The sequence below is a fragment of the Astatotilapia calliptera genome, chromosome 15 (genome assembly GCF_964374335.1).
Source record: "Astatotilapia calliptera chromosome 15, fAstCal68.1, whole genome shotgun sequence".
NCBI classification, from domain to species: domain Eukaryota; kingdom Metazoa; phylum Chordata; class Actinopteri; order Cichliformes; family Cichlidae; genus Astatotilapia; species Astatotilapia calliptera.
The window spans coordinates 36,054,264-36,067,661 of record NC_137436.1 but is presented as its reverse complement, the minus strand read 5'-3'; positions in this window follow the sequence as shown (position 1 = coordinate 36,067,661).

The window sequence follows — 13,398 nt, the reverse complement described above, 5'->3', positions numbered from 1 at the left end:
GACCAGCAGCTTTACAGCTGTGGCTCCAGCAAACATCAGCTGATACTAGAAATTAATATTAAATAAATTCTAACAACAGCTGATCAAGCTTAAATGTGCTGCTGTTGTTTAGCGCAACATCCGCTGGTTTCCTCTTTTGGCGCAAAGTGAGCGATAAACAAACAAGAGAGCCGATCAGCTGATCGTTGATCAGTTTTCATGATTGAAGTAGAAACGGGAGAGGGAGGGGGGAGAATGAGAGGAGAAGAGGCAGCTGTGCAGCAAAGACACAGAATAACTCCAGCTTTGTGCCTTTTTCATTGTAGCTGAATTACGGGACAAACTGTTCCTTTTCACCTCAATAAGAAACGCGTAATATTTTCTCTGAATACCAGGCGGGACGGTTGGCAACTCTAATAACTTATGAACAAAATAAAGTTCAACATCATTAACTTCATAGCACCACCCAGCTGTATAGAAACTCCGTCATGCTAGCTAGCACGCAGTACGGAAAAAGTCAGAATAACGAAAATAAACTCCACCTAAACTTGGTTCATATCTGACCCAGATGGACTGCAGGTCATAACTTCTTACCTGAAGTTCAGTTCACACTTGGACCGGCGGCCGCCTCGGGTCTCTTTTCCTTCTGCGTCCCCTTTCCTTCATCCACCTGCTGGCCTCCACCACTTGCTAATGTTACTGAATCTGTGGAAGCTCCGCGATAGCCACCACACGAAGTAATGAGTAACGACCCTATCTAAATCCCAGTAACGAGTAACGCGTTCCTGATTTTGGCATAATAACTAGTTACCGTGCTCGTTACCACAATAATAACGTAGTTACTGTAACGCGTTACTTAATAACGCGTTAGTCCCAACACTGCATAAGACTGACACTAGAGTTGTATTCTAAATTGCTAAACACTCTAAATATGCTAGCAAGAGGTAATAAGTTGGATTTGTCAGGGGAATCTACACTCCAGTGTAGTAGGGTAGTGGGAGCAAATGAATTAATTTGAAATAAGCCACATAATAATTTTTGTTGTAGATCTTTTTAGGCTGTGATCAGTTGACATGTGCTGTTTTAAGGTTGTTTTTTCTTGTTCTTTATGAATTTACTAAACTATAAATTGAAAAATAAGGGGTCCATGTTACATGACCCTTTGTGGCTCATCTTGCAGCAAAACCGTGCCAGAGCATGACACCACCACCATGCTTGACTGTTAGCACAGTGTTCTCTCATCTTTGTCTCATCTGACCATAAAATGTTTCTTCACAAGGCATTTGGAGCGTCAATGTGGGCAGCTGAAATTTCAATGGAACTTGAAGGGGTTGACTTTTCCTTTGATTTCTTTCTTGGTTGAAACTCTGTCAGTGATGATGTAAAACTGGCTTCATTGTGTACAGTGATCCCTGTATTTCAGGCTTAAGCCTTTCTTAGTTTGTTCCTAAAACTCAAGACCAATTTCCTGCATATATTTAAGCCTGTATGTATACTTTTCATGGTGTGTGGTTTGGTAAAATCCAAAATAAACTCAATTTTTTGCAGTCAATTCTTCTTTTTTAAAGTCATTAAAGATAATAGATATGCTATACACTGGAGAAAGAACAGTTCAAAGAAATGCAGCGCATGAAAATTTAATTTTCTTGACATTATTTTGAATGAAATTGACTTTTAGATTTAATTGATGACAAACCAAAGTTGACTTTAATTTCTGTCTTGAACTGCAACTGCGAGGCAGTTTGGCTTCAGATGAGTGACTTTGAGTCTTTGTGATTGGATTTGTTGTTTATGTCCTGTTATGTATTGTTCACAGATGTTAAGAACAAGGCGAAACAGTCACAAGATAAATAGTAGTTTTTTAACGATGTTTTTTGACACAATGATGAGTTTTATAATAAATGTTTCACACTCAATGATGTTGTAGTTACTAGTCTAGTATATAGCAGCACAGGAAGTTTATGTCATTATGTTATTTATATGAACATGACTATTGCAACAATATAAAAGGAACTACTGACACTTCATAACTTTTATTTAAGAATCATTAGTAATGTGACCGCACTCATTGTAAGCAGTAGTAGGCCCAGTGGGAAATAACTTTCTAACTGTGGCAGTGCTACTATGATGCTGTACCCAGCTATATAGTACCACGTCTGACACATTTTTTTTTCCTTCGGGAACAGTTAAATTGTAAGTCACAACATCACAGTCTTATAATATAAAAAAGCAGAAATGGAGTGTCTGTCCTCTATACTATGCTGGCTATGATGAAACCTCCTTGTCTGGCTTTGTTATGGAGCGTGTGCAATATGATGTGAAGTGCTTGTAATGACAACCATTTGTTTTCATTACTTCTCTCGGCGTCAGCCAGCACTCTGGTCCAACTTGTCACCATGCAACAGTACAGAAGAAGGAGAAGGGCAGCCAAGGAGAGCAGAGCAGGTACTGTACCAGCAGTGTGCTTTATTTTATTAAACTTGTGAAAAGAATAGTGTTATAGTAGAATGTCACAATTAATATAATACACTGAAAATTAAAAGCCTATAATCTATAATAATATAGTCAGTAAATCTTTTAACCAATTTTAAAAGGTAGTGAACATTCAGAAAGAAAAAGTAAAGAATAAATAACAAATTGAATTAAATTCAACCAGACAGTTAACAAAAAGGATGTGGAATTAAATCTGGTTGTGAAGACTGTGATGTGCAAGATTACACAAGAGCGGGTCGAATGGGTTGATGTAGACGAACTTTTGGCTCAACTCATCATCAATATATACAAAGGAGGTCATGAGAGAGTTACAATGGTGTGTGTCTACAGCCATCTGTAAAACACGCTGAAGACTCTGTCATAGTGTGAGGCTGAATTTTAGCCAGTGGTGTAGGGCATCTTGTCAAAATCGATACAGTCATGAACACAGAAAAGTCCCATCAGATCCACCATGCAATACCATCTGGAAAGCATCTGATTGGCAACAGTTAAAAATTTCAGCATGAAAATGATCCCAAACACATCACCGCTGCAATTAAAGGATACCAGAACACTGGATTGGCCAGACCCCAACATTACTAAGCACTGTGGGATCATCTTGATAAGAACAGAAGAAAAAACACCAAAAAAGTTTAGATTGTGGTGAAGAATAAAGGCTGTCGTACCAAATATTGACTTGACAAATTGTAAATTATATAATGTACGCACATAAAGGATATGGGCATAAAAAGTGTGCATACACACAAAACACTTTACTGAAAACATGATGAGCAGCTACAAGCATTAAGAAGGTAATTCATGAAACAGTAACTAGGAATTGGAGAAAGGAAAGAAATAGCAAAGGTTATTTTTTGACTACACAGTGATAGAGTACAGTTGACCAGGCTATCAGGCTGCAGCGTCTCAGGTGTAGGGAGTCCCACGGGCGATCATTATTGCAGAGATAACCTTGACAGCCTTCCCATCCTCTGATGTGACACCAGGCAGGATTATCTATCCTCAGACTGTTACTGTATAATGACCTCTGCAGGTTTATCTGAGCAGATTACATCCAGCAAAGAGAAGTTCTCATTTTAAAGATTCACTGTGATTCCCTTGTTGATTTAGCTAGAGTTATTACCAAAGACATATTAAGAAGGATCGGTTAAGTACAGACACACATCTGGATCAATAAATAGCACCGAGAAAAGTGAAGACAAAAAAAGCGTTGCTGATAACCAAAAGCAGCAAAAGAATTAGGTTTCAATGATAAAAGGTTGGGCAACTAAAAGCTTTAACAGCACAAAGTGATAAGATAAATACATTATTAGTTAAGGTACAATTACAGCCCGTTTATACTGTTAAAGTATCCAAAGCAAGACAACTTTTTGTGATCTGCAGCTTTGCAGTAACCTATTCAGAACTAATGTTAACATCCTGAGAACCAGTGCCATGCAGTGACTTTTGCAGAAAGGTAAGCAAAGACCATGATACTGTTTTGTGCTGCCTGTCTTTTGTTATTTCATGTATGCTGACAGACTCTTGGATATATTCCCCTCTCTGCACTCAAAATTGTAATTAAAAAATTGTAAAATATTATTACATTCTGTCTTGATAAATATTTGCTATTGTCTAACAATAATGAGTGGTGAAGGTGTTTTTTTTAGAACCATTCCTTTAACAAAAGGAGCAATAAAACGCTAAAAGCACCTCATTACACATAAAACTACATTATTGGCAAGTTGTAAATAAAGTATGAAAGGTAAAAGTAATTCATATACAGAAAAGATGTTCCTCATCTGTGTTATGTGGATTCATATTACTAGTGTAAATGTTTAACACTAAATATTTTATATTCTGGTTAATATCTAATAATGCATCATATTCTCTAAAATCATATGTTTTTAGTGTCAACCACATATCTGAGAGGAAAATACTGTTAATGAGCTGGTTTTAATGAATGATGCCTAAATTATATTTTTAAAAAGTACATTTGATGTGTTAATAGAACCACAGCTGAATTAAACAGCTTGAGCAATGTGTGACATGTTTAACTGTTTGTATAGCATCTATAGAGGGATTGAAAGAATTAGTTACTTGGAACAGTTGGTTACACTTTGTACATTCAACCAAGTGATTTCTCAGAGATGCTAATCTGAACGGTTCAACTCGCCTGTTTTGTTTGTTCTTTTAAACATCCCGATCTAAGCTTTCTTTGCCAACGTGACAAAGGAGTTAATAAAAATATCTTCCCTCTACATGCTAACTTTTTTACTTCAAACAAGGGGACACACATGTCCTGTAGAAAGGGACTGAGACAAATTCACTTTCAGCAACTTTTGTCTTTTTTCCCCCATAATTTAGGTAAAAGTAGCATTTAAGCCAAAGGATTGACAATTATACCTACTATTTTACTATACATTTATACTCCCAAAAGTGGAAGATCACTGTGATCAGGACAAGATCACATACTGACAACCTTTGTTGTAGTTAGCACATCTAAAGTGAAACTTTGAAGAGTATCGGAAATCTCTCATTTATGCCATAATAATATGATTTGTCAAAGCCTACTTTCAGCAAGGTTGTGATTAGTTGGCTCTCTAAACTTGATTGAGTGTGATTCCGGGGTGAACTGATACTGTCACCATGTTTTTATACTTCTACTCTAAGGAACCAGAATTCACTTCTGATTATCCAAAATCTTCTGCTATTCCCATCAGAACATATATACTGAGATGGATTAAAGTAACTGGACTGAAAATGATTTACTGTTGATTATAGATCAGCTAAATCTAGTCAAATATAGATTTATCATAATCCAATCTGCAGTGAAATTTTAATTGTTAGTTATTTTGCCCCAAACAGGCTGCCTGTCACAGCTCGCCTGGAGGAGACTCACAAGTCCTGCTTGGTGTGGCATCAGAGGGTGTTGGGACAGAAGTGGTGATAAATCCTGTGTCCTCTGAGAAGGCGCTAATAATTCAAGATGATGTGGCCAAATGTCACAGGACACATTTCCTGTCCCCCGCAAAGACAGAACCACTCAGATACATGATAAATGAACCTGACTTTCATCTTTTCTCACAGATTCTGTATGAAATCTAAAAGCACGATCTGGTTGGTGTGGAGGTGTTGCTGCTGCCAGTATCATTTTGAAAAGAGATTGACACCCTTTGTGCAGGAATAAATGGCTGTGTATTGTTTGTTTTTTTTCTTAAACCAGTTTTGACTAACAGATGGGAGGGTTTTACATGTGATAAGAATCATTCAGGTCATGTTAGGCAGCATGGCATATTCTAATGTCATGAGAATCTTCTTACACTAGCAATATGACATGTAGTAAAAGCAACAAGTTGTTTCATAGCAACAACATGATGCTTTTATTGTCAGTAATAAAACAATTAAATGTGATTTTTAGTATGTTGTACCCCAGTAATTCTTGAGCTAATAAATACAAACACTATTACTGTGGTTCCAACTTTAGATGAACAGATGACTTTTGGAGAAATGGTCACGGACAGATCATGGATTAGTAAATGCAAATTTGCTACAAAACAGATAAAGTGTAACTTTTAAGCAAAAAAAAAAAAAAGCAATAACTAAAATTTACATAACTATCATCTTTAAATTTAAAAAGAAGTACAAAGTCATATCATCTTCTCAGTTAAACCAGGTGTGTCTACCAGCTTATGTGTGGAAGTGTGCCAGTGTGCCAGATCAATAAATCAGTCTATCACCTTGCTTGTCCATAAGAGTGATTCCTGACCTGGCAACACATTCCTTCCAATGGCAAGCCCTCTGACTGAGCCAAATCTGCATTAGTTGCACTCCAGCTGTCTCAATATCCTCTCTACACCTCTCTACTGTCTCGTGCTTCAGACATAAATGCTTCCTCTTTGAAGGTCTCCAGACAAAATCGATATCCGGAGAGTGTTGGCAAAAACAGAATCTAGATTTCCATCACTCTGGCCTTTTCTTATCCCCCCCAGCCATAGCCATCAAAGCCTCTCTGCACAACAATCAGACAAGCAGACAAAGTCATCACTGTGTATCTGAAGGATAGATCCCTTATCTACACACTGGCTTGACTGTGTTCAGCTAAAACAAGGTGTGACGGTTTACACCTTAAGTCATTAAGAACTGCGCTGCATCATTGACCATAAGCTTAATGTACATTTCTGAGACTTTATAAGGCAATGCAGCAAGGTCAGAGCTCTCTCTCTTTCTCTCTTTGTGTGTGTGTGTGTGTGTGTGTGTGTGTGTGTGTGTGTGTGTGTGTGTGTGTGTGTGTGTGTGTGTGTGTGTGTGTGTGTGTGTGTGATGGGGAGTAAAAAAAAACACCATTACATGTATATCAGAGACTGCCCATATAAGAGCACCCACTGTGAAATCATCTACTGGCTTGTGAAGCCCTTTGAAGTATTAACTGTATTTTTATTAATTTTATTTATTTATTCAGTTAGTATTTATTTATTTATAAGTGACCATATTTACACTATATTTACATCAGAGAGTGGATCAGCTGACACTAGCAAGTTTGGTTAGTAATGTGCAACCACAGATTTATCACACAGTCACAGATACCCACTAATTAGTGCTACATAACATGCTGCATTCTAAAACATGGAAGGCAGACTCTCCTTGGAAGAGCTGTAAGTACAGTTAAGCACACAGCAGGCTGTACTACTCATCAGATTATTGTAGTAAAAATGCTCCAAAAGGGCCCAACAACATAATCCCACAAACATCCAGTATAAAAGATCCAGTGCAATCTCATTTTTCTATCAGAGCAGCATCGATCCCCTTCCTGTGTACACTAATGTATCATTTATGTACCATACTGTCCAAAAGTCCTGAGCCATCCCTCATTTAAATGTGTTTTGTTAAGATAATGAAAAACAGGTGTAACAGTGTATAACAGTATATAAGGTTGCAAAAGTTGCACAGTTCTAATGAACTGGGAAGTCAATATTTTGTATGAATCTTTATTCATCCACACAGCCTGAACTCTCTTGTGCAAGCTTTCTAGTCATTTCTTCTTCAGGAATAGTTCTTCTGACTTCTTAGAGGACAATCAAAGCTCATCTTTGGATGTTTTGGTTCTGTACTCTGTCAGCATGATCCCACATTTCCCAATAATGCTCAAATTTAAAATTTGGATTCATTACTCCATAAGACCTGTTTCCACTGTGTGACACGAATGAGGGCCCACACACACAGCTTGCACATTGCTGCAGGTTTTATCATTTGGAATTTTTTGTCGCAGCTTTCCAGCTGCCATTCACACACAACACACCACCTCAGGTCCCGCACTTTTACAGAGGAGACATGATCAGCTGATGGAGCTCAGGTGTGTGCCAGCCTCCCTTCACACTGCACCTTGAGCCCACTGCTCCACCCCTCCCCTGCAACTGAGCCACGAGCCACACCCCACCACACACTGATCTTCAATTCAGTTCTTAACTGTTTCTCCCTGTTTTCTTTCTTTTACAATGACTTCTTGACAGCCACCCTTTCCACAGAAACAATTTCTGATGAGGCAAACATTAGATGGACCAACTGAAGTGCCAGATACATCTATTAGATCCTGTGTCAGGTCTTTGCTTTTTCCTGTTTCTTAAGGACATGACTTTCAGACACTGTTGATCCAATGTAGATAATTTTTTTTTAGGCTTGACACTTCATTTTTGTCCTCTATTCGTCCAGAATGTTTAAGAGCACACTGCACACTGTGCTGAGATATGCAGAATTTGCAGCTTATAGCTCTATGGGAATAACTTTGTTGCTGCAAAATACAGTTTTATACCTGTCAGACTGTGTTAGTTTTTGCATTTTTTCATATAAAGAAATGGGAGCACAATATAGGTTTTTGTGACAGTCTGCTATTAACAGAATGCCTAAAGATGCAATTTAAGATAGCTTCTTTTTAAGCTGTCTGTTATGTTTAGACAAATCTGGTTTCATTTTATGATTCATAGATCATTGTTCAGTGGCGTAACAAACAAAAAAAATCCAAAAAATATTCTTCCAGAAATGGTCGGGTACAAGGATTGGACAAAAAATGAGTGAAAAAGCAGCTACTTTAAATGACCTTCAACCAGAAGAGCTTTTTTTTTGTGCTGTAGTTTAAGTTTGTTTGAGAGAAACAAGTTCCTTTACATGACCTCTTTACACCTTTTCATAAAATTATAGGACATTTATATTGAGTACTGTTTGCTTGTCGGAGATTTCTTTCATTAATTGATAATATTCAATATGTCCTCTGCATCATTTTTAATATATTTCCTCAGAGTTAATTTTAACATGTTTAGTCTCCTTGGAAATGTTTATGTCTCCAACCCTTTTTTGGCATTTGAGTGTGTCTATGCATAATGTTAAATAAGTGTAAGGTTTTAAAATAATCTCTCTAAATGAAAAGATCACTGTGTAAGTTATATAACATTTTAAGATTGTAACTATACTAAATTATTCCCATTAATAGTGAAGACATTGCATACTAAGCTTGACTTCATTACCTCTCTGGAAAATACGGGGAAAAGAGATCCCTGGTGCATTTCTTTGCCACTGGCTCAGAGAAAAAGGAACATATTCCAGGCCAGATATACACAGTCAGCACAATGCCTAACAGTCCCTTACAGCGCACAGAGAACACCACAATTAGCGAGAACCAAGTATGTATGTGTGTGTGACTGTTGAGGGGAAGTGAAGGGCAACTGCAGTGACGTCAGGGTAAATTGAGACGATGTGCGCAGAGTATTGTTGACAGCACTGTAAACAGCGACCAGGTGGAACAGTGCTTTTCAAGCGACTGCTTTTCTCATAAACAGATGGGCGCAGTTTATGGCTGCTACACCTCTTTGTTGAGTGAAGATATAATTACAGATTAGACAGGCTGAGGTAATTGGAAGTTGTGCAAACAGTCTATCTCTTTTCTTTTTTAAAGTTGGCCTCTTAGGTTGATAGTTTGAGGTAAGATTTATCTGCATTTGGTTTCTTTTTCCAGGTGTCCTAAATTTGCTTTTACACAACCCATACTTATATCAGTGAAGCTAGAGATGTATAATTTCAACTGTGACATGTCTTGTTCAGTTCAACTTTAGCTTTACTATATCTTCCATATATGTTGGTATAGATGTCTCCTGGAGGAGCATCATTGGAGCTGGCAACACCAAACAGACTGAATAAACCAATTAGAAAGGCCGACTCGGTGACTGACTAAAAACTGGATACTTCCATTCCTGTCGTGGTGAGGAGGTCACTCAGCAAACATCTCCATCACAGAGAATCCTGAGTGCCCTCTGCACCACTTACTAGAAAGGCAGCTATGCATCTTCACTAGCACATAAATCCAGCTTTGTTGCCACAGAAACAGATATGGGAAGTCCTTTTAACCACATGCTATCACCCATTATGATACAATGACACAATGTATCTGGCATCGACCAGTGTTTATTGTTTAACCACTGGGTAATACAGGTTATCTTAAATGACAGAATAAAATGAATTTATGCATAAGTTAAAGGAAGATCTGTAATCACTCATCTGCCCACTTTCCTGGGTGTTTGGCTGCTTTTCTGTTTACATGTCTACTGCTTTATGCTTTAAATCTCAATACTGACATCATTACTCTGGTCCAATCATCATCTGGCCCATCTTTTTGAGCCAGACAGCCTCAACTTTGCAGGGTTTAAATCTGTGCTCAGCATCATTCTATCAGATTCTCTCTCATTCGTGCAACCCACCACCCCCCATCTCCACCTTAAACACCTCAGCCAGAGCTCACCACCACCACTGTCCAAACTCCAGGGGGCCGTGTCCTAATCCCATCACTGCCAGGATTCCGTTCTGCCAAGAGGGGTCATCGAAGTCTAATCACCAAATACATTAATGTCTCTGTCTCAGTAAATTATGTTCAGTTCTTCCAAATGATCTCACCTTGTTAAAATAAAAGAGAAAAGAAACCAAAGCTAATAGTGGCTGGAGACAACCAAAATTATTATGACCATTTGCAAAAACACTTGCAGTCTCAATTTAATTAATGTGACAGTGAAGGCTCAAACACTAAATTTGCAGCTTTATGTGTAATCACATTGTGTAGCATTTATAATAAAAATGATGAGCGCAGAATTGCTCTAATTATAGGATATCAAGGATATCAAGTATCTTGTTTAACTCATTCCAGTGAATTCCAGTCAGTCCAAGCTGATTAAAGCACATAGTACACATAATGCATATGCATTCACTGGCCACCAGTACCAGGTCAACCTTCTGTCATAATTCTCACAGCAGCAAACTGTTGGAAACATTTCCAGAATGTTTTGTTTCACACTGACATCATAGAATCATGCAGATGCTGCATATTTGTTGGCTAAACGTTTGTGATGAGATGTGTAGCCTCCACCACATGTTGGATTGAGGTTTGGTTACTGTGGAGCCCATCAACAAGTCATTCTTATCTATTGGTAGAGATCTATCGCTCACGAGATATATATTTTAGTGTTCAAACCATTCTCTGTAAACTCTAGAGATAGTTGTGTGGGAAAATCCCAGTCGTTTTTAAAAACATCAGCAACAACCATTCTGACTCTTTCTTCTAGCAAGTCAACTTGACCATGTCTGCATGCCTAAATGCAGTGAATTGGTTGCATGTGATTAGCTGATTACATATTTGGATTAAACAAGTACACCTAATATAACAGCAGTATGGTAGTAAATAAGGGGAATTAACTTATTGTACTGCCTGTGAACTTATTCCAACAGTATAAATGTCAGATGTTTGTTTTAAAAAAGTGTTTAAAAAATGTTTCCTCCATGGCTTACATCCTAAAATGTTTCAATTTCTGTCATGTCAAAACATTACGTGTTAGGAATACGAGCCAAAAGGAAGCTTTCCGCTCATCACCATCATCCTTCAAGCTTTTGTGCATTTCTGAGTGTCTCCAGTGTTTGTCAGAAATGGCTAAGGCTGTACTCCTATTCATGAGTCGTTTCTCCCATGTCTCAACAACAAAGCAGAGCATAAAAAAGGGAAAATAAACCACAGGAGCTGCCAAAGCGGAGAGTGAAAGGTGATGAGAAGTGTCTTGGCAAGCTCAAGCTCCAGCTCAAGAATTTGTTTAGTCGTTCTAAACTGAGGGTCTCTTGGACATGGCGAGAAAAAAGAAAAAGTTGCATATACAATTTTTCATTTATGTTTGTCTTTGGTTTCTGTTTCCTCCTCCTCCTCCTCTATCGCCCTCCCACACCCTATGTGCTGTGGTCCATTAGGCTGTCTGTCCACAGCCAGAAGTGACTTTGACATTTGCTGAAACACCCAGTGGAGTGTTCAGGCTTGAAAGGATATCCAATGCTTTGACCCAAAACCACTCGTTTCTTTTTCTTCTCCCTTTCCTTTCCATCAAAAACTCCTTTGTGACATTGTACACTGGCATGTTGGCACTCAGACCAAAGCCTGAATATATTTAAACTTCCACCAATAAAAGACACCCCTCCCACCGTTATCCTTGCTCCCGCACATACACGTGTAGCCAGGACACACTTGCAAACATTTTCATGGACACACATCATACTGAGATGCGAAACACACAGATACACAAAATACACACAAAAAATGGCTCAGTGTGAAGCCACAATAACTGCAGTGCTTCACTTTCAGTGATACTTCAATAATTTATGAGCCCAAAGACAGGATAGCTAAGGGGAATCCTCTAGCAGTGAATTCTTATTCGTAACATGAAAACAATCGTGGCACCTATCCTCTATGAAAGACACCAAATAATGATTCAAAGTAAGACAAAATAGACTCTTGTTCACACCAGTTTGTCCCAAAAATGTGGCAGTAGTCCAAAAAATTACATTAAGTAAAAAAGCAACAAAGGAGATTTTGTCAAACTCATCAAGTTTGTCTATGTAACAAAGCCACTTTCATTTGAGAAATGATGGCTGATTAATTCAAGTAAGAAAGTGTTAAAATTACATTTTAAAAACAAAGCAGGTCCTTCAAATTTAACTAGGCTAACTGCCAAAGAGAGAAGAAATAAATAAACAGAAAATTGCTGACGCACTTCTAAGAACCAGCCGGTGGTAAGAGTTAATTCTCCACTCAAGCAAAATCCAGCAGAGCAGCCTGAACCAAAGAAATGACCAAGTATGATGCCCCCACACACATATAAGTGTCCAGAGTTCCTCTCAAAGCAAACATGTGGCATACAAATGTACATATGAGGAGGAGCCCCCTTGAGACCATTCTTTACCCTCTATGAGACAAGCTGAGCCCTCTCTATCCATCCATTATAAATGGACTCCAACGTCAGCCGTATGCCTCATCCCTCTCTCTGGGCAGTCAGCGTGAAATATTCACCTGTTCCACTCCTTGAGGAGAATGGGCGATTAATGGAAACAGAGGAGCTGAAGGAGCTCCTCTGTCTCCAGCTCCCATGAATAAAGGGGCTGAAATGCTGACGCCAACTTGCATCAGCAAAGGTGCCCCTTTCTCACCAATCCACACACCCTGGCTGTGAGAGAGAACCTTTTGAAGGTTGTGTCTTCCAGACAGCTCTCAGCACAAAATAAATAAATAAATAATAATAATAATAATAATAATAATAATAATAATAATAATAATAATAATAATAATAATAATAATAATAATGCTCACAAATTACCTTTCATCATAGTCAAATACTATCTATCAAATACCTGGAGCAATGTCAATATGTCAACAGCTTGTAATCATAAGATTTTGACCTCTGCAATTTAAGACATCGTTATTGTTGATGTTAGTGTTACTAGTAATTTGGCAAGGAGGGCAGCCAAATTGCTAGTAACAAAAATAACCCAGATGTTATTATCATAATTACAATTATAATTTTTTTAATAAATTGTTTTTAGTAACCATAAATTTCCATATTTGGAACAGAGGGTGGAGCTAAGCTGTCTCCATAAGCA